The 20,656-nt window shown below is 37.4% G+C and overlaps 1 pseudogene; it reads left to right on the top strand.

Annotated features, from left to right (window-relative positions):
- Positions 1–20,656, top strand: part of LOC107776192 (cytochrome P450 71A3-like) — a 52,091-nt pseudogene that overhangs the window by 6,817 nt on the left and 24,618 nt on the right.

Raw genomic sequence — 20,656 nt, 5'->3', positions numbered from 1 at the left:
AAAGGAAGGGTGATATAGAGAGGTGCAATCCATAAAGTGCCTCTTCCTTTTTCGTTCACACCCTTTAAAGAAAAAACGCAACAATCCCCCACATGAATGGGGAATGGACATATGTAAAAACAATATACATGGAAATACTGTGTAATTCACAAGTAAGGATTAATCGCATCTAGATAAGTAGGTTTCCCTTTGAACTACCCGTAGTGAACTTATGTTGGATATACTCGGTCAATCGATAGATTTGATATCTTTAAACCGTCGAACTTTGGTGTATACCTAGACAACCATAAGTCACACAATCAATCCTTAACCATGTTTGGTTTTTATTTTTGCGTTCGCTTCAGCAATGAACACCGCCTCGTTTCATAAGTGCATAGATAATAGGCCTTACAGAAATCTCCTTGAAGCGGGTAACACTTCACACTTACATAGGTTATTCCTAAATGTGTTATCCCGTAGATACACTATTTTATATACCCATATCAAACTTAGAAACCATTAAAAAGCCTTAATGCTTAATCCTTGGTATTGAACATTGTCTCATCACGAGAATGGTCCAAAAAGAAAATTTATTTCACGATGTTGAACCGTCATTATTGACTTTGTTTGAGCTCCTTGAACCTAGATCTTGGGATCTCCAGTCTTCTAGGTAGAGCTACTGCCACAATGACTTTTCCTTGGCCATAGTCTCATTCCCCTCTATGATCTTTCAACTACCTCTCTAGTTAGGCCTTTTATAAATGGATCTGACACATTATCGCTTGACTTCACATAGTCAATTATGATAATTTTTCTAGAGAGTAGTTGCCTAACGGTTTTATATCTTTGTCATTTTTGATAAGATTTTTCATTATTCATAATGCTCCCAGCCCTTCCTATTGTCGTTTGACCATCGCAATGTATGCATATAGGTGCTAATATTTTGGGCTAAGATGGAATTTCTTCAAGAAAATTTAGGAGCCATTCAACTTCTTCACTGGCCTTGTCTAAGTCTATAAACTCAGCCTCCACTGTAGAGCGGTCAATGCATATTTGTTTGGATGATTTCCAAGACATCGCTCCTCCATCGACTATTTAGAATCGGTTGAATCGAAGATCTAATTTGCATCAATATACCCCTCTAGTATCTCAAGATACTTATTGTAGTGCAAAGCATAATTTGGAGTATATTTCAAATACTTCAAAACTCATTTCATTGTCATGAAATTACAGTGCTAACTTTCTTATGTCGTAGACTAATACGTCTCGACTTTTGATTGCATATCAGATTACTAACTACACTTAATGTAGTAATAGTATATTATAACAACAACTAGAATGATTGGCATCAGTTGTGGCCGCAACCTTTTAATATATAACACATTTCGCAATCATTCTGCCATTTTCAAGCATTTGTATGCTATTTATTCATACGTCTATATGATATGCAAATTATGGCACCTTCATTCATGAAACTAATTCAACTTGGAATGGATTTTGGTCATGTTCATTGGTTGGTTCTGTCACGACCCAAACCGATGGGTTGCGATGAGTGCTCAAGTCCTACCTGTCGAACACCCTTAAGCATACGACTAAGATATAAACATGAATAATATCTGCTAAATTACAAGAGTAACATGTACGAGGAATCCCTATCCAAAATACATATATACATATACGTGTGGATTACAGTAGGCGAGCCGACAAGGCCGCGACAGACAACTATATACCCAAAACTGAAAGCCAACAAGGCCACATACTATCCAACTGTACATAACTGTCTACAGACCTCTAATAGAAATACAACTGTACAAAGACGGGACTGAGCTACGTCATACCCATATATATATATATATATATATATATATGCAAGCATATCGTTCCAAAATCAAAAGCAACTCCAGATCAAGTGGAGCACGGCAACTCTCACTGATCAAGGATCCTAAGAAGGGGGATCGTCAGCTTGCCTACCTACACCTGTGGGCATGAAACGCAGGTCCCCTGAAGTCATTACGAAAGATATATATTGAGTATGTAAGGCATGAAAATCAGTACATAAAAGATGGATCCATTCCTAATATAAAGAACAGGAACATTAATACTATGCATATATCTAGGAATGCGACTTGGGTAGTAAGAAAAACTATTGAGCTTAGGAGATTAATACTGGAATTACCTACCTTGCAAGGTGATTTACATGCAAGAATGATAGCACTACAGAACACATATGGTAGTTTTAGCATCAAGAAGTTATATAAATGGCAAATTCCTCAAGGTCAAAAGGTATATCGAAAATGTTTGATTTTGTATCCTCATATACACCCTCGACATAAGTTCAACTTATGGCTAGCAATACAAGGGAGATTACCTACAGTTGACAGATTGCAGAAGATGGGCATACAAACACCTCAACTGTGTGTTTTCTGTGACAATCTAATAAACTATTTGAACACCTATTTTTTTACTATCCAATAGTAAGAGAAATATGGACCAGACTACTGAACTTGTTGGGGGTTCAAAGGAAGATTAAAACTTGGAAGGAGGAACTTCACTAGGTGTCAACCTATGCTAGGAGGAAGCAAGCAATTGGGAACATCATTGTAGCTGTTTTGGCATGCTAATATATCTCTTATGGAGAGATAGGAATATGATCAGATTTCGAAATGAGAGAACTTCATCATAGAAGATATGTAGAGGGATTGCAGGGTATATACACTTAAAGGCAACTTTCACAGCAGCTAGCAGAGCACTTGGGGGGCTTTGAATAGTTATCCTTAGCTAGTAACTCATTTTTCTTTCTGTTTTCTGCTTTATAGATTAGCAAAGTGTATAGGCTAAGGTATATATAGATGATTAGTTGATACACCTTGTAGGTGTGGAGATGAGAGTAGTGTCAAGGAGAGAAGAGGATCTGGTCAGTAGAATCCTATTTTGTGATGGTTCAAATTTTCTGATGAATAAAATGACAGTTTATCGAAAAAGAAAAAAAAGACATAGATGAAACATGGAATAAAGTAATCCATCAATCAATCTGAATAACTTCGGAAATTCTGAAATATTTATAATGTCAATCACATGCAGATAAATGTCATGCATAGGTATAGGTGTACATAATATCATCAAATCTCTGAGGGCATCCCATCATATCATCTCGGGCATTGTGGGCAACATCATCAACATATACCAACTGATCAGGTGGTGGTGCATATATAATGCCGTAACCTTTTTCCCATATCCCATATATATATATATAACATCATCTGGTCATGGGTCAATGCACATGTATAAATGAATGAAATGCATGAAAAATATGTAATAATCTCAATATTTCTTTCGGATAAACTTTTTCAACTGTGTATTATTCTGAGACCCATGAATAGAAGATATAATAATATGTCACATGGGGAATAAAGAACACAGAGACCCCTAGTATTTCTATGAATAGAGTCGTTTGTGAAAACTGTGCGTTTGCTCATTTCTTCTGTATAATTTGGGTCATGCCAAAAAGAAAAAACAGATAGCCTTAACATACCTGGAGTAGGTAAAACTCCATATAATATTCTTGGATAAGATAGCACCATACTCCTTTAGAACCCTAAAATTTTACGTTGTTACGATTCTAACAATTCTCGTTGGAATTGTGTTGTTGCAAAAAATTTGTTGGAAGCCTTTGTGGATTGAATTTAGCTTCTATTCTTGACGTATTTTGAACTAGGAAAATAATATATGGTTCTTAGTTTAGGATTAAGGACGTTTTGGTTCTTTTTCCAAATGAAAATGGAACAAGACTTGTAATATGTCTTACTTGTTAAATTCTAATTAACCTTAGATAGCCACCTGGTCATAAAATGACTAAGAGCCATTCTCTTAGTGTGTGGCTTTCTGCCACGTTTTAGAGGGAGGGATTAATCTTATCCACTAGATTTATTAATTAACTAGATAATGTTGTGTTACCCGGTAATTAACCAATTACCTGTATAATTAAGAATTATCTCAAATTACCTAAAAATACTACTCATTTTTTTAACATACTTTATACATCATAATATCATGGCCATATGGTACCTTGTATGGTACTAGTCCATAAATATCATGTTGTATCGCTCGACCTGTATTTTATTCCAAATCAGCAACCTTCAACGAAACTCATTTTCTTTAATTTATGTACCCTTTATACTTCATGACACTTAATTAGCGTTTGTTATAAATAGCATAAATATGTTAACCCTAAGATAATCTTATCCCCAAGTCTATGTCGATTAACTGAAGACGAAACTTTTGACGTACAAAAACGCGAGATGTAGCATCCCTCCCCCTATAGAAACATCTGTCCTCGAATGTTTAATTCTCTGGGATCTATATAACCTTGGCAGAGTCGCCTTTGTAACAATATTACTACCAACTCTTCCTGTAGAAACTCAATAATTTAACGCTACGTAGGACCACAATCATCAATAATAACTAATGACAATAACTAACACAAGAATCCATACACGTACCTTAAGGTTGTGACGTCTCAGTCAGACCCTTCTCTGGAGGAGGAAATAATTAGGGATATCTAGACTTCATGTCCTCCTCGGCCTCCAAGTCATTTCTTCCACGTTGTTGTTTCTCCAAAGTACTTTCACCGAAGCTACATCTTTTGTTCTCAATCTCCGAATCTATCTGTCTAATATAGCAATGGGAGTTTCTTCGTATGATAGCTGCTCTGTGAATTGAATGTCATCAACTGACACGATTCTGGAAGGATCTCCAATACATTTACGGAGCATAGAGACATGAAAGACAGGATGTACAGACTCCAAGTCCGAAGGCAAGTCCAACTCATATGCTACCTGGCCTACCTTGCATATGATCCTATATGGTCCAACGTACCGAGGGCCAAGTTTTCCTTTTTTCTGAACCTCATAAAGCCTTTCATCGGTGATACCTTTAGGAATACCCAATTGTCAACCTGAAATTCCAAGTCTCACCGTCGATTTACTTCTGACGGCTTTGAGCTGCTAATAGCCTTTCCTGTATAAGCTTAATTTTCTCGATTGCCTGTTGTACCAATTCTGGTCCTACTAACGTACTTTCCCCAACATTGAACCACCCTATAGGTGACCTACACTACCTTTGAAGTCTATCACACAAGCTTGTAACATATCCTCAAGTGTCTGAATAGTACGCTCAACATGTCCTTCTGTCTGGGGATGAAATGATGTACTAAGACTTGCCTGAGTCCCCAATCCTTTTTGGAAGGACCTCTAGAAGTTAGCTATAAATTGAGCTCCTCTATCCAAGATAATAGATATTGGGAAACCATGCAGTCATACTATCTCCTTAATATAAAGCCTTGCATAATCTTCTATGAAATATGTAGTCTTAATGGGCAGAAAATGGGTTGACTTTGTAATCCTATCAATAATCACCCATATCGAATCGAACTTACGCTGGGTACGAGGTAAGTCTACGATGAAATCTATATTGATTACTTCCCATTTCCAAGTCGGAATATCCATAGCCTGCAATAATCCACTGGGTTTCTAATGCTCAATCTTAACTTGCTGACAGTAAGGACACTGAGAAACAAACTCCGCTATATCTTTTTCCATTCCGTCCCACCAATATACTTCCCTGATATCCTGATACATCTTTGTCGCTCCTGGATGGATAGAATAACGAGAATAGTGAGTTGCCCTCATAACATGCCGATGCAGCCCTGCAACATTAGGGGCACATAATCGTCCTCAATATCTGAGGACACCATTGAAACTTTGCTCCCTTCTAAGTCAACTTTGTCAAAGGTGTTGAAAAGGAAGAAAATCCCTCTACAAATCTCCTGTAATAGCTTGCCAAACCGAGAAAGCTACGAACCTTCGTGGGTGTTCTGGGTCTAGGCCAAGTCTTTACTACCTCAATATTTTGTGTATCCACCCGGATGCCTTCACCCAAAATGATATGCCCAAGGAAAGCTACAAAGTTCAACCAGAATTCACATTTAGGGAATTTTGCATACAACTTCCCTATTTGTAGAACTCTGAGCACAGTACGCAAATGATCTGCATGCTCAGCCTATGAACGAGAATACACCAATATATCGTCGATAAATAGAATTACGAACAAATCAAAAAAGAGCCTGAACACACTATTCATCAAATCCATAAATATTGCTGGGGCATTGGTTAAACCAAATGGCATAACACGAAACTCAAAATGCTTGTATCTGGTCCTGAATGATGTCTTCATAATATCTTCCTCTTTAACCCTTACCTGATGGTACCTGGACCTTAAGTCTATTTTTGAAAAATACTTGGCACCTTGCAACTGATCAAATAAATCATCAATCCTCGGGAGCGGGATACTTATTCTTGATTGTCACCTTATTCAACTGTCTATAATCAATACACATCCGTAAGGAACCATTTTTCTTCCTCACAAATAACACAGGTGCTCCCCACGGTAATGTACTAGGTCTGATAAAGCCTTTTTCAAGTAAGTCCTTTAGTTGTTCCTTTAACTCTTTCAGCTCTGCGGGGGCCATTCTATAGGGAGGAATAGATATTTGATGAGTATCTAGTAGTAGGTCAATAGCCAACTCAATTTCTCACTCTGGCGAAAAACCCGGAAGTTCATCAGGAAAACATCGGGAAACTCATTAACTACAGGGATAGACTGAATGGTTGGTGACTCAACTTCCATATCCTGAACCTGAACTAAGTGATAAATACAACCCTTTCTGTGCCTTGAGATATGAAATAAATCTACCTCTCGGTGACGCCGTATTACCTTTCCACTCCAAAATAGGCTCCCCTGGAAATTGCAATCGAACTATCTTTGATCTACTTAACCTTGGCATGACAAGAAGACAACCAATCCATACCCATGATAACATCAAATTCTACCATATCTAACTCGATTAGGTCCACTACAGTAGATCTATTATGAATTACTATTATACAACCCTTATATACTCGCTTAGCTATCACTGAGTCCCCAAAAGTTGTAGATACCTCAAAAGGTTTAACCAATTCAGGTTTTATTCCAAACTTACTAGCAACCAACAGAGTAACATATGATAAGGTGGAACCTGGGTCAATCAGTGCATATACATCAAATGAGGAGACTAATAATATACTTGTAACAACATCAGGCGATGACTCTTGGTCATGTCATCCTACTAACGCATAAATGCGGTTCTGAGGACTGCTCGAGCTAGATGTTTTGTTTCTACCTCTACCATGACTCATTAGTACTTGTGGACCTTGTCCATGGGGGCGTACTGATAATGAATAACCAGCTACAAATCCCGCTGGCTGAGCTATGCTTTTATCACCTCTCGTCGGACAATCCCTCATAACGTAGCCTAGATAACCACAAGTATAAAAAACACCAACCCCATATGGCACTACCTGGCATGCTGCTTACCACACTGAGCACATCGTGGCAAGGGAGGCCTCATCTAACTTGACTCACCCATTACTGAGAACCTGAGGCCCTGAAATTCTGACCAGACCCTTAATATGTGGAACAATCAAATCTCTTACTGCCAAACTGAGGGGGTGCGCTAGCCGATGGCTGGGATGGATACCTTGGGTACTGTTGCCTTTGACCACCTTGAAACTCACTAGAAGGACTCGAAGACCTTGCTCTCTTATTCTGGGTCTTATCATGCTCACAATCCATACTATGCTTCTACTTCTTCCTCTGCGTATGCTCATCTGCACTCTGAGCGTATGCCTGAATATGAGAAATATCCACGTTCGACTGAAGTGAGACTGACATACAATCGTTAAGCAAGTACAACTCTAATCCCATCACAAACTGGTGAACGCGATCCTCCATCTTAGATACAATAGTGGGAGCATACCTAGCCAATAAATCAAACTAAAGACTGCACTCCCGAACACTCATGTTACCATGCCGAAGGGTTAAGAACCTATCAACTCTGGCCCGTCTAAGCTCTGGTGGAAGATAATGATGAAGAAAAGCTTCTATAAACTCTTTCCAAACTGCTGGAGGGGCACCCTCACCTCTAGATAATTCCCAAGACTCATACCAATTAACTACAACTTCCCAGAGTATATAGGAAGATAGTTCAACTGACTTAGTCGTAGTGGACTTCATTACCCTTAACATCCTCTACATTCTAACAATAAATACCTGAGGTTCCTCGTTTGGATCTGCCCCAGTGAATACCGGAGGGTCTAAATTAATGAAGTCACGAACCCTCGCACTGACGGACCTATCTGCATGACCGATACCTACTTCCTGACGCCGAGCCTGTGCGGCTACTAATCGGGTTAATAGCTAAATATCATCTCTTATCTCCTGACCTGGTGCATCTGGTTGAGGAGCTGGACGTACAGGGGAAGGAGCTGGAGCTAGTGCCCTTCAGATTCTGGAAAGGGCGGGGTATGTGAAGTCTGAGATGAAATCTCACTCTGAGACTATCCCCGAGCCCTGGTAGCCAAAACTGAAAGCCGATAAGGCCACATACTATCCAACTGTACATAACTGTCTACAGACCACTAATAGAAATACAACTGTACAAAGACGAGACTGAACCACATCATACCCATATATATATATATATATATATATATATATATATATATATATATATATATATGCAAGCATATCGTACCAAAATCAAAAGCAGCTACGGATCAAGTAGACCATGCCAACTCTCACTGATCAAGGATCCTAAGAAGGGGGACCGTCAGCTTGCCTACATGTACCTGCGGGCATAAAACGCAGGCCCCGTGAAATAGGGCATCAGTACGAAAAATGTACTGAGTATGTAAGGCTTGAAAAACAGTACATAAAAGACATAGTTATAAAACATGGAATAAAGAAATCCATCTATCAATCTGAATAACTTCGTAAATTCTGAAGCATTTATAATGTCATGCAGATGCATATAAATGTCATGTCATGCATAGGTATAGGTGTACATAATATCATCAAGCCTCTGAGAGCATCCCATCATATCGTCTCGGGCACTGTGGACAACATCATTAACATATACCAACTGATCAGGTGGTGGTGCATATATAACACCGCAACCTCTTTCCCATATCCCATATACATACATTCATACACACACACACATACAAACACACACACAAAAACATTTATAATGTCATGCACGTGCATATAAATGTCATGCCATGCATAGGTATAGGTGTACATAATATCATCAAGCCTCTGAGAGCATCCCATCATATCGTCTCGGGCACTGTGGGCAACATCATTAACATATACCAACTGATAAGGTGGTGGTGCGTATATAACACCGTAACCTCTTTCCCATATCCCATATATATATATATATACACACACACATACGCGTATATAACGCCATCTAGTCATGGGTTAATGCAGATGTATAAATGAATGAAATGCATGAAAAATATGTAATAATCTGAATATTCCTTTCGGATAAACTTTTTTAACTGCGTATTATTCTGAGACCCATGAACAGAAGATATAATAACATGTCACATGGGAAATCAAAAACACAGAGACCCCTAGTATTTTTATAAATAGAGTCGTTCATGAAAACTGTGTGTTTTCTCGTTTCTTAACATACCTGGAGTAGGGAAAACTCCGTATAATATTCTTGGATAAGATTTCACCATACTCCTTTAGAACCACAAAATTTTACGATGCTACTATTCTAACAATTCTCGTTGGAATTGTGTTGTGGCAAGAATTTCGTTGAAAGCCTTTATGGATTGAATTTAGCTTCTGTTCTTGAAGTATTTTGAACTAGGAAAATGATATATGGTTCTTAGTTTAGGTTTAAGGACGTTTGGTTCTTTGTCCAAATGAAAATGGAACAAGACTTATAATAAGTCTTACTTGTTAAATTCTAATTAACCTTAGATAGCCACCTAGTCATAAAATGACTAAGAGTCATTCTCTTAGTTTGTGGCTTTTTGCCACGTTTTTTTTGGGGGAGGGGGAGGGATTAATCTTATCCACTAAATTTATTAATTAACTAGGTAATTTTTCGTTACCCAGTAATTAACCAATTACCCGTATAATTAAGAATTATCTCAAATTGCCTAAAAATACTACTCATTTTTTAACATACTTTATACATCATACTATCACGGCCATATGGTACCTTGTATAGTACTAGTCCATAAATATTGGGTAGTATAGCTCGACCCGTATTTTATCTCAAATCGACAATCTTCAACGAAACTCATTTTCTTTAATTCGTGTACCCTTTATCCTTCATGACATTTACTTATCGCTTGTTATAATTAGCATAAATACATTAACCCCAAGATAATCTTATCCCAAGTCTACATCGATTAACTGAAAACGAAACTTTAACATACGAAAACGCGAGATGTAACAGGTTCACCTCATTATAGACCAACATATTAATACATTGGTTCATGAACGGTCATGTTTATACAAAACATGTAAACGCACTTTTCATGAAAAGTCATAGCCTTCCAGGTGACACCCTTTCATAAAAGAGTTAAACATTATAAATATTCAAGAAAGGACAAATCATTTCTAGAAAAGCGCGTAAACAACTTTCGAACTTGTAGTTTCATCACTAGTTATCACTAAGACTGAACAAGTAATGAATTCACCGACTATCATATCAATATCCACTAAGGATTGGTGGGGTTTAAAAATTATATCATTTAGACATTATGTTTAACATTCATTTGTATCATGCATAAGTTAAACACCCCCACATTCCAAACATTTCATGGGCCTTTTCTTCTATTCATTAATCTTTAAAACCATTTGATACCATTGTGTGATTAAATTTCACATGTCATTATTTGGGTGCTTGTTTTAGTTCCAAAAGAGACTTAACACATCTGCACACCTTCTTTTCTTTTTCAGGAACCACAAACCATTGGTTGTTCCATCTGAATTTCTTCCTCCAAATAACAATTTAAAAAGGGTGTCTTCACATCCATTTGATGGATTTCAAGTCCATCATTGTAGCCAATGCTACTAACATTCATATGTACGCAATACTCGTAACCGATGAGTGTATGTCAAAATAGTCAACACATATTGTCTAAACCATTTGGCAACTAATCTTGCCTACTATTTGTCAATAGTACCATCAACTTTCATTTTCCTTCTGAAAATCCACATAGTTCCTGGAGGAAGATCAACTATTTTCCCAAGTATGATTACTTAATATGGATTCTATCTTACTATTGACTACCTCTTTCCAATATTGTGCTTTCGAGCAAAGAAAGTAGCTGTCCTTAGATGTTTACTATGTCTTAAATTCACCTCATTAGGTGTACTTCCCTTTAATGCTTCCCCAGGTCACTTAAATTTTTCACTAGATGACTCACATCCCTTTTTATACGGATAAATATACTCAAAGAATTTAGCATTATCTGATTCGATTACCATATTAATATGAATGTCAGAATTTTTTGATTTATGAACCAAAAAATGATATGCCTTACCATTTGTTGCATATCCTATGAAAACGCAATCAATAATTTTCGGTCCGATCTTAACCCTTTTGGGTTTAGGAACTTGCAGTTTAACTAAGTACCCCCACACTTTAAATTTAATGACCTGATAGGTCATCTTATGTTTTAAAACCTAATTTTGCACTCTAAAGCCTTAAATACCTCATTTTATCCCTCCTCAATTTGCGTGTGCCGTTCGGGCGTGATTTTGGAAAGCATTTTTATTAAAACTGAGAAAATGAAATTTTTGCCTTAAAATTCATTGGAGGTGACTTCAGTCAATGTTTTGAGAAAATGGATTCGAATTTGTATTTTGACGGTCTCGGTGGGTCTGTATCATGATTTGAAACTTGGCGTATGCCCGGAATCGAATTCAAAAGTCCTTAGCCCGAGTTATCAGACTTTGTTGAAATTTAAAAGCTAAAGGCTTTATGACTTTGAAATGTTTGACCAATATTTGAGTTTTTGGATATCGGGTATGTATTTTGGTTCTGAAACCCGGTATAGGTCCAATACTATATTTATGACTTGCATGTCAAATTTGGTCAGAAACGGAGTTGGTTTGACGTGATTTGGACGTCTGGTTATAAAATTAGAAGTTCATGAGTTTTCTTGAAAATTTCCTTTTATTCGATGCTCAATTCGTAGTTTTAGGTGTTATTTTGGCGATTTGATCGTGCGATCAAATTTGTATGATATTTTTAGATTTGTGTGCATATTTTGTTTAGAGTCCCGAGGGCTCGGGTCAGTTTTGGATAGGCTACAGAGTGAAATTTGACTTAGAACATTGTTGGTGTGCTTCAGTTTTTTGTGCAGGCCCTAGACCTCGCAATTGCAAGGTCAGGCTTTGCATTTACGGCCTCTAATGGGTTCGCATTTGCGAGCAACTCATCGCATTTGTAAAGAGTATCTGTGCACTTCAAGTTCGCATTTGCGAAGTGGGACAAGGGGTACAGGTATCGCAATTGCGATCAAATAGTCGCATTTGCAGGAGATCAAAGTTCGCATTTACAAACCATTCATCGCATTTGCGATGAAAGCAGAGATGGGAAGGACTTCGCATTTGCAGGATTTGCATTTGCGAACCACAAGTCGCAAATGCAACATCTGCAACTGATCAAAATGGAAGTTAGACGGGTATTTTTGTTCATTCCCTCACATTTTCAAACTTAGAAACCCTATAGGCAATTTTTCAAAGAACTCTTCTTCCTAAATCATTGGTAAGTGATTTTAAATTAGTTTCTTTCAATCTTTCACTACATCTCCTAAGATTTTTGGTTATGGGAGTTAGACGGAATTTTTGTTCATTCTCTCAAATTTGCAAACTTAGAAACCCTAGAGGCAATTTTTCAAAGAACTCTTTTTCCCAAATCATTGGTAAGTGATTCTAAACTAGTTTCTTTCAATCTTTCACTACATCTCCTAAGATTTCAACCAAAAATCTTGTGTTTTAATGGTGGAAATTGGGGTTTGGATAAAAATTAGGGATTTTTGTAAAATGGAGATTTAGACCTCAAATTGAGGTCGGATTCCAAAACAAATTACATAATCGAGCTCGGGGGTGAATGGGTAATTTGGTTTTGGTCTGAATTTCGGATTTGGACCAAGCAAGCCCACGAGTTGACTTTTGTTGACACTTTTAATAATGACCTAAATTGAATTCTTTGCAATCGTGGGTTGTTCCTAAGGATTAATTTGAATTGTTTGGTTGGTAATTTGCTAGATTTTACTAGTTAGGAAGCTTATTTGAAAGGCAAAGTCGTGGTTGAGCTTTGAATTTATCCTTTTGAGCGAGGTAAGTGTCGTGGTTAACCTTGACTTGAGGGATTAGGACTTATTTGTCTATTTGCTACATGTTTAGATGTTGGGTACAACGTATATGTGAGGTGACGAGTACCTATGCATTGTTGTTGGGTTAAAGTATGCGGTGGGACTTGTTCCTTGCAATTATTGCTTACATAAATCATGTTATCCATGCTTAGACTAGTCATTTGTTAAATTGACCATTCTTATCATGTTTATGAGCTTTTGTGATAATTGAGTATTAGTTCCGAGTTGAGATTGATATTGTAGAACTGTTGTTGAAGTAAGGCTTGTACTTGTTGATCTTATCCCCCTGTTATTACTTGTTCATTATTATGTGGTAAGGGAGAGTGTTAATACACAAAAGGTGATGTCGTGCCGTATGTGAGTGTTAATGCACGAAGAGTGATGTCATTCCATATTGTGAGTGGTAACGCACGAAGGGTGATGTTGTGCCATGTTATGAGAGTTAATGCACGAAAGGTAATGTCATGTCCTATTGATTTATACTGTGAGTGAGAGTAAAAGCACGAAGGTAATCTCGTACAGTATCATTGTTTCATTGTGAGGTTGAGAGTAAAAGCACGAAGGGTGATACCATGCAATTTTCTTCATTGTGCTAATTGTTTTTGTTACAATTCCGATGTATCTCTCGTATCTTGTATCCCCTTAGCATGTCCCCTTCCCGATAGTATATGTTTAGCTTTTATTTTTTGTCATCTTGTACGTATACTGTTATCTGCACAAGTTTATCATGTAGGTGTCTTATCATAGCCTCATCACCACTTCGTCGAGGTTAGGCTCGACATTTACGAGTATATGGGGGTTGGTTGTACTCATACTACACTCTGCACTTCTTGTGTAGATTTTGGTACCGGCCCTATCTATCCTTGAGTTGGAGCAACTTGAATTTGATCATTCGGAGACTCGAGGTAGATCTGCTAGCGTCCGTATTCCTTGAAGTTTCCTTCTATTTTTCTTATTTCACTGTTTCTTTTCTTTCAAATAGTTGTAATTCTTTTGGACTCTATTTGTAGTAGATTCTAGAAACTCGTGAGTAGTGACTCCATATCCGATATGTAGTAGATATTATCAGGATTTATGTTATTCCGCACTTGGTTTTATTTTATTTTGGTTTAATTTATTGTATCAATTGAATTGAATAATAATTGACTTAACGGTTCTCTAACGTTGGCTTGCCTAGCAAGTGAAATGTTAGGTGTCATCACGATCCCAAAGGTAGGAATTAGGATCGTGACATTAAAATATTTAAGTTGGGAATCCTTCCATTCCATTTTTCATATGGAATGGATTACGTCTTTCTATGGGGAACTCGACTGAGTATTCGGTTAGTTGTAAGAATAACTTCCCCCCCCCCACAAGTTCTGGAGTAAACCAGAACTTATCAACAAGATATTCATCATCTTCTTTAACGTTCTACTCTTTCTTTCCGCAAGACATTCATCATCTTCTTTAACGTTCTACTCTTTGGTGAATGATGTTATATTCCAAACATATTTCTTCTACAGGAGATTTATATTTGCTGCCCATATTACTTTGTAGAGCCAACCACAAGAACTGTTGTTTGTGTCACGACAGAGCCAGAATAAATGGTGAAGTTTTTAATCTTCAAACCAATTTGACACAATCAGTAAAGTTTTTAATCTTATAACGGAGTAATATCTGATACCGGATATAATAAACGGTGAAGTTTTTAATCTTCAAACCGAGTAATATATGGCACAATCAAATTTAATAAATGATGAAGTTTTTAACCTTCAAACCGAATAATAAATTAGAGTAGAAAATCACTAAGATTTTAATCTCCAAAACGAGTAGAAAGTCACTAAGACTTTAATCTCAACGAACGAGTAGAAAATCACGCAGATTTCAATCTCGAAGCAGGAGTAGAAAATCACGAAGATTTTAGTCTCCAAAACCAGGGATATAAAATCACAAGAATTTAATTCCCTTTCCAAATGGTTTTCCAACTAAACCATTATAACATTTTAAATAGTTTGATCTCTTACTCTAATCAAACATATATATGTTCATCTTTACATATATTATATTCATGATCTCAAAAATACTTTAAGTATTTAGTGTTAGCCTAACTCATATCTTACAACCTTGAAATAACCATCCAAATATATTTATGCATGTTATCGAATTGCGTACCAACTAGTTAAACATCAGTTGGTACCACTAATATAATTCTGGTCATTCATTGTCATTGCATTGCTTGCAAAACATAATATATTTGTTGTAAGATCATGATCATCTATCGTAACATTCAAAATATTGAATTTCATAAATTATAAGGATAGATAATAAAAAATAAGGTAAAAAAAATAGAACCCGATTCTATTTGCCATCGAGTTGCTTCAATATTCCAGCAATAATACGCTTCAAGATACTTTTCCTTTTGTCACACGGTGATTGTGTCTTTTGCTATTGCCATGTTTGAAATTAAGCTTTCAACACAAATTTCTTTCAAGAAATCCGTTAGAATATCTATTACTCAAGCATGTGCTCATGAGTCATGCATTTTCAATAAAACAAAATCATACTGATAATGCATAGAACCGTTGCGACGAGTGAAAAAAACCAATTGCTTCACACCTGTACTTGTCATTCTCTCCAGTTTCATTAGGAGTGTTGTTCCAGTCCTTTAATATGTCCTTCAGATACTATATTAATGTATTAGAATCAAATCCTTAACCAAGAAGGACAAATGTTCTTGAACAATCTATGAGTTACCCGTCAAAATCATCCAATAAGCCTAAGAAACGTATTTTTGTAAATCCTTTCACGCCAGCATGATTCATATGACGAGTCATTATCAATGAATCACAAATATGTAGCACGAAATTCGTGAATTTAGAAACAATTGACAATAGATACATCTAAGAAGTCCAACGCACAGATACTCATCAGAAACCTTAGCTAACACATCCATGACCACCTTTGTCGTCGTCGAAATCTTCACTATGAATACTTTCACTTCTTCATTTACTCTGCGGCATAAGAACAATCATAGTTTTATTCAGAAAATTATATCTTACAGCCATCAGAAAATATTTCAGTAAATTCCTTAAAGATTGTTCAAAATTAGAAAATCAGAGAAGCAAACAAATGTTAGTTCAATAAAAAAAATCGTAAAATAATTCTAAACCCACTGAATTTGTCACGACCCAAACTGAAGGGCCATGACTAGCACCCGACCACACTTGCCGAACACCAACGTACATTTCATCTAACCTTCATTATTATCTTTTAAGGCTGACGAGATCAATATAAATGGTAGACCTAGATCATGGACAACCAGCAATAAAATATGATGGCATGAACATACATAGCAGGGGATGACCAGACAATCAAGAAACTACGTATAAGGTATGAGCTACCACGCTACTATGAAAGACTATACAACAAAAACTAGCCGACAAGGCATACCAAACTATACATGAGCCGACACCTGTCTATGAGCCTCTAAAAGAACATAAGTGTTGCAACATAGCCGGAACAGGGCCCCGACATACCCATAATGTCTATAACAAAAATTGCATACCAAGACCAAGGCAAGTCCGGAGAAGGGATCTCGCCAATCACCGCTGAACTAGACAGTCTACTGTGGTGGGGGAGCTGCACCTGCCTGTCTATCAGGACCTGCAGCACGACATGCAGCGTCCACAAATAAAAGGACGTCAGTACGAATAAAGTACTGAGTATGTAAGGCAAGGAACCATAAATACGATCAGTAATGTAAGCAAGGATAGAGAATATACAACCTGTAACATCTTAGTACCTCTGAGGGCTACTTACATGAAATGCATGATACATATGTATAAATACATAAACCTTTAAAGCATTCGCCTCTGTGGGCATCATCATCATCATATCGTACCCGGCCATAATAGGCTCGGTAAAATCGTACCCGGCCACGTGGAGCTCGGTAAAACCCAACTGATCAGTGGTTGCACAATAGGTGTCGTACCCGGACAACTATAGCGTGGCTCGGTAGAGTAAAATAGATACATATATATAATGCATGCTCGACTCATGGAATCACATTCTAAACCTTTCGGAGTGACGTAAGGTCGGTATCCTCTATACACGTTATTAGGACTAACTCTTCACTATGAACCTTATAAGATTTAGGAAGTACGAACAACATTGATAACATAAGAATAAGAGAAGTAACATTAACATCAATCGTTCCATAAGAGGGAAAACAATGTAAGTACTGCTAGCTTATAAGAGTAGAGTATCTTTGGAAGCTCGTTCATTACATTATGTACAATCGGAGTCGTGCAAAAGAAGGAAAGGGATAGACTCACATACCTTGTATATACTGCCCCAATCTCAAGCTATGCAATTTTCAAAACTCCTTAGTCTACAATAAGAGAAACGATACTATCGTTATCATTTAAGCGTCATAACTATTATGTATCGATCACAACCTATTTTACGATGAAACGGACAGCACCTCCCCTATATATATGACCTCACACCATTCAAAACAGTCACCAAACAGCCCAAACAACATCAATAATAAACGTATTGAGCCTCCCAAAATAGTCCACACACAGCCTAATCACTCCATACATACGACGACCACCGTAGTCGTGTCAAACAACCTGGAAATGTTACGAATAACTATCATCCCATAACCCTACATATATATGGTGTTTCTCCACACCCTTCCTCATCCAAAACTCCACAAGATAGTAGTAAAATATGCAGCCCAACAACAACGCAAAACAGTCCACAAAACAATAACATTACTACCAAACCTTTCGATATATATCTCACAAGTTCTAGCTTCAATGGCTTAGCCGAAACTTGGATAATCTTAAATACATATAGAGTAAGAGGTTCCTTACCTTTATACAGAAAGAACAACTCCAATTTGACCTTAAATTTCCATGAAATATCCCTCCAATGCTGCCACAACAACAAAAGAGCGAAACTAGCGATCAATTAGTGTTTTTCGGCACTAGAATCACTTTAGAAGGCTTGAAATCACCTAGGATTGATATTAAGAACATGAGGGAGTATTTATAGAACATAAACCCTTTAAAACAACCTCCCACACGAGCTGAAACGACACAAAAATGAGCAACAACAAGAAGAACAAGAGACTTACTAGCGCCACGGAATTCCCGACACTTGATTTGTGTTGTTTGCCCTTTATTTGGGTCTTGAATCTTGAGAGAACCTTGAGAGGATGTTCCTAGGGTTCTAAGGTCTGAAAATAGTGAAAAGAAATGACTTCAAACGGGTTGGAGGCATCCTATATAGGTCCAAATATCTTAAACCGACTTAGTGGGCCCCATAGAGAGGTGCTTGGCGCAGTCTCGCGAAAATGCGAATATCTCTCTACTCTGAGATCGTATCGATGGACGGTTTAATGCGTTGGAAACTAGACTCATAGATCTTTAATTTTGTTGGTAGATCACCCCGTAATTCCTTGTAAATTATGAGAAAATATTAGAAACATTTGACCTAATGTTTAAGTAAAATTATGAACCTAAGTTGCGACAACTTTTGTCGACTTTTGTTTCATAACTCGTTTGACTTCAAGACTTATGATACGGATATTATATGATTAAAATACCTTCATAAATGACCTCTTGAGTGTATTAAGCACCGCTAGATTACCTGAAAATTCGAGTTACAACATCCTTGATTCGTTTAACTTCTAATACTGGTTAATCACCCTTATACACTCTTGTATCACTTAAGACCAATAGGATAGACTTCTTATCATCTCAAAGATAATTCCTTCTTGGATTTATGTTAACTAATATATGGCATGAACTAACACATGTGGATATGGGTTGTAACACCCTCCCCCTTAGGAACATTCGTCCTCGAATGTAAGGGTTTATGGGGAGTTTAAATCATCGTGGATTCCAATGGAAATTTCCGATCAATTTTCCCCTATAAAATGGTCACTAGCAAAACTTGCAAGTAATTAAGCCCAACATATGGCTTCACAAGGCTACACAAAGCATTATGTGTATTTACATTATCTACATATCACCATTTTGTATTAAGGAGGAGTATTCTCAAATTATTGCTTACCTCATAGAGCCGTTTCTTCTTCCAATGTATCATGTCTTCCACCAGCATCCTTGTTATATTCATTCTTGAATAAGTAAGGGTATTTAGACTTCATCTCCTCTTCTGCTTCCCATGTTCATTTCTTCCATATTTTTGTTCCTCCACAATACTTTGACGGAAGCTACATCTTTTGTTCTCAGCTTGCAGACTTGCCGATCTAATATCGCCACTGGCACTTCTTCATATGATAGGTCCTCTATAACTTGTACATCTTTGATAGGGATGACTCGAGAAGGGTCTCCAATACATTTTCTCAACATAGATACATGGAATACCGGGTGGACAAATTCCAATTCGGATGGCAATTCTAACTCATAAGCAACCTGTCCAATCCGTCGAAGAATTTTATACGGCCCGATATACCTTGGACTCAGCTTACCTTTCTTCCCAAAACGCATAATACCCTTCATTGGTGAGATCCTCAGGAAAACCCAGTCACCAACCTCAAACTCTAGATCACGACGTCGGACATCAGAATAAGATTTTTGCCTGCTTTGTGCCGTCCTCAATCGCTCCTGTATCACTTTCACCTTCTTAATAGCTTGGTGAATCAAATTTGGCCCATATAATTCTGTTTCACCGACTTCGAACCATCCAACTGGTGATCTACATCTCCTCCCGTATAGTGCCTCGTATGGGGCCATTTTAATACTTGAATGGTAGCTATTGTTATAGGCGAATTCTATGAGTGGAAGATGATCATCCCAATTCCCCTTAAAATCTAGAACACATGCTCATAGCATATCTTCCAGTGTCTGAATGGTACGTTCAGCCTGTCCGTCAGTCTGCGGATGAAATGCAGTGCTGAGATTTACCTGTGTGCCTAAACCCTTCTGGAAAGACCTCCAAAAGTTAGCCGTAAATTGAGCTCCTCGATCTGATATAATAGATATGGGCACACCATGAAGCCTAACAATCTCCTTGATATACAACTTTGCATAATCTTCAGCCGTGTAAGTTGTCTTCACTGGAAGAAAATGGGCACATTTTGTAAGTCGATCAATTATCACCCAGATGGAGTCAAACTTATTATAAGAGCGAGGTAATCCAATAATGAAGTCCATATTAATCACCTCCCACTTCCAGGTCGGAATCTCTATATTTTGAAGCAATCCGCCGGGTTTCTGATGTTCTATCTTTACTTGTTGACAATTGGGACACTGGGCTACAAATTCTGCAATAGACTTCTTCATATTATCCCACCAATACTGCTCCTTGACATCATGATACATCTTTGTCGAGCCGGGATGGATGGAATATTGGGATTGATGAATCTCATTCATAAT

The sequence above is a fragment of the Nicotiana tabacum genome, chromosome 6, assembly GCF_000715075.1.
Source record: "Nicotiana tabacum cultivar K326 chromosome 6, ASM71507v2, whole genome shotgun sequence".
NCBI classification, from domain to species: Eukaryota; Viridiplantae; Streptophyta; class Magnoliopsida; order Solanales; family Solanaceae; genus Nicotiana; species Nicotiana tabacum.
This window is presented reverse-complemented; position numbering and strand designations above follow the sequence as displayed.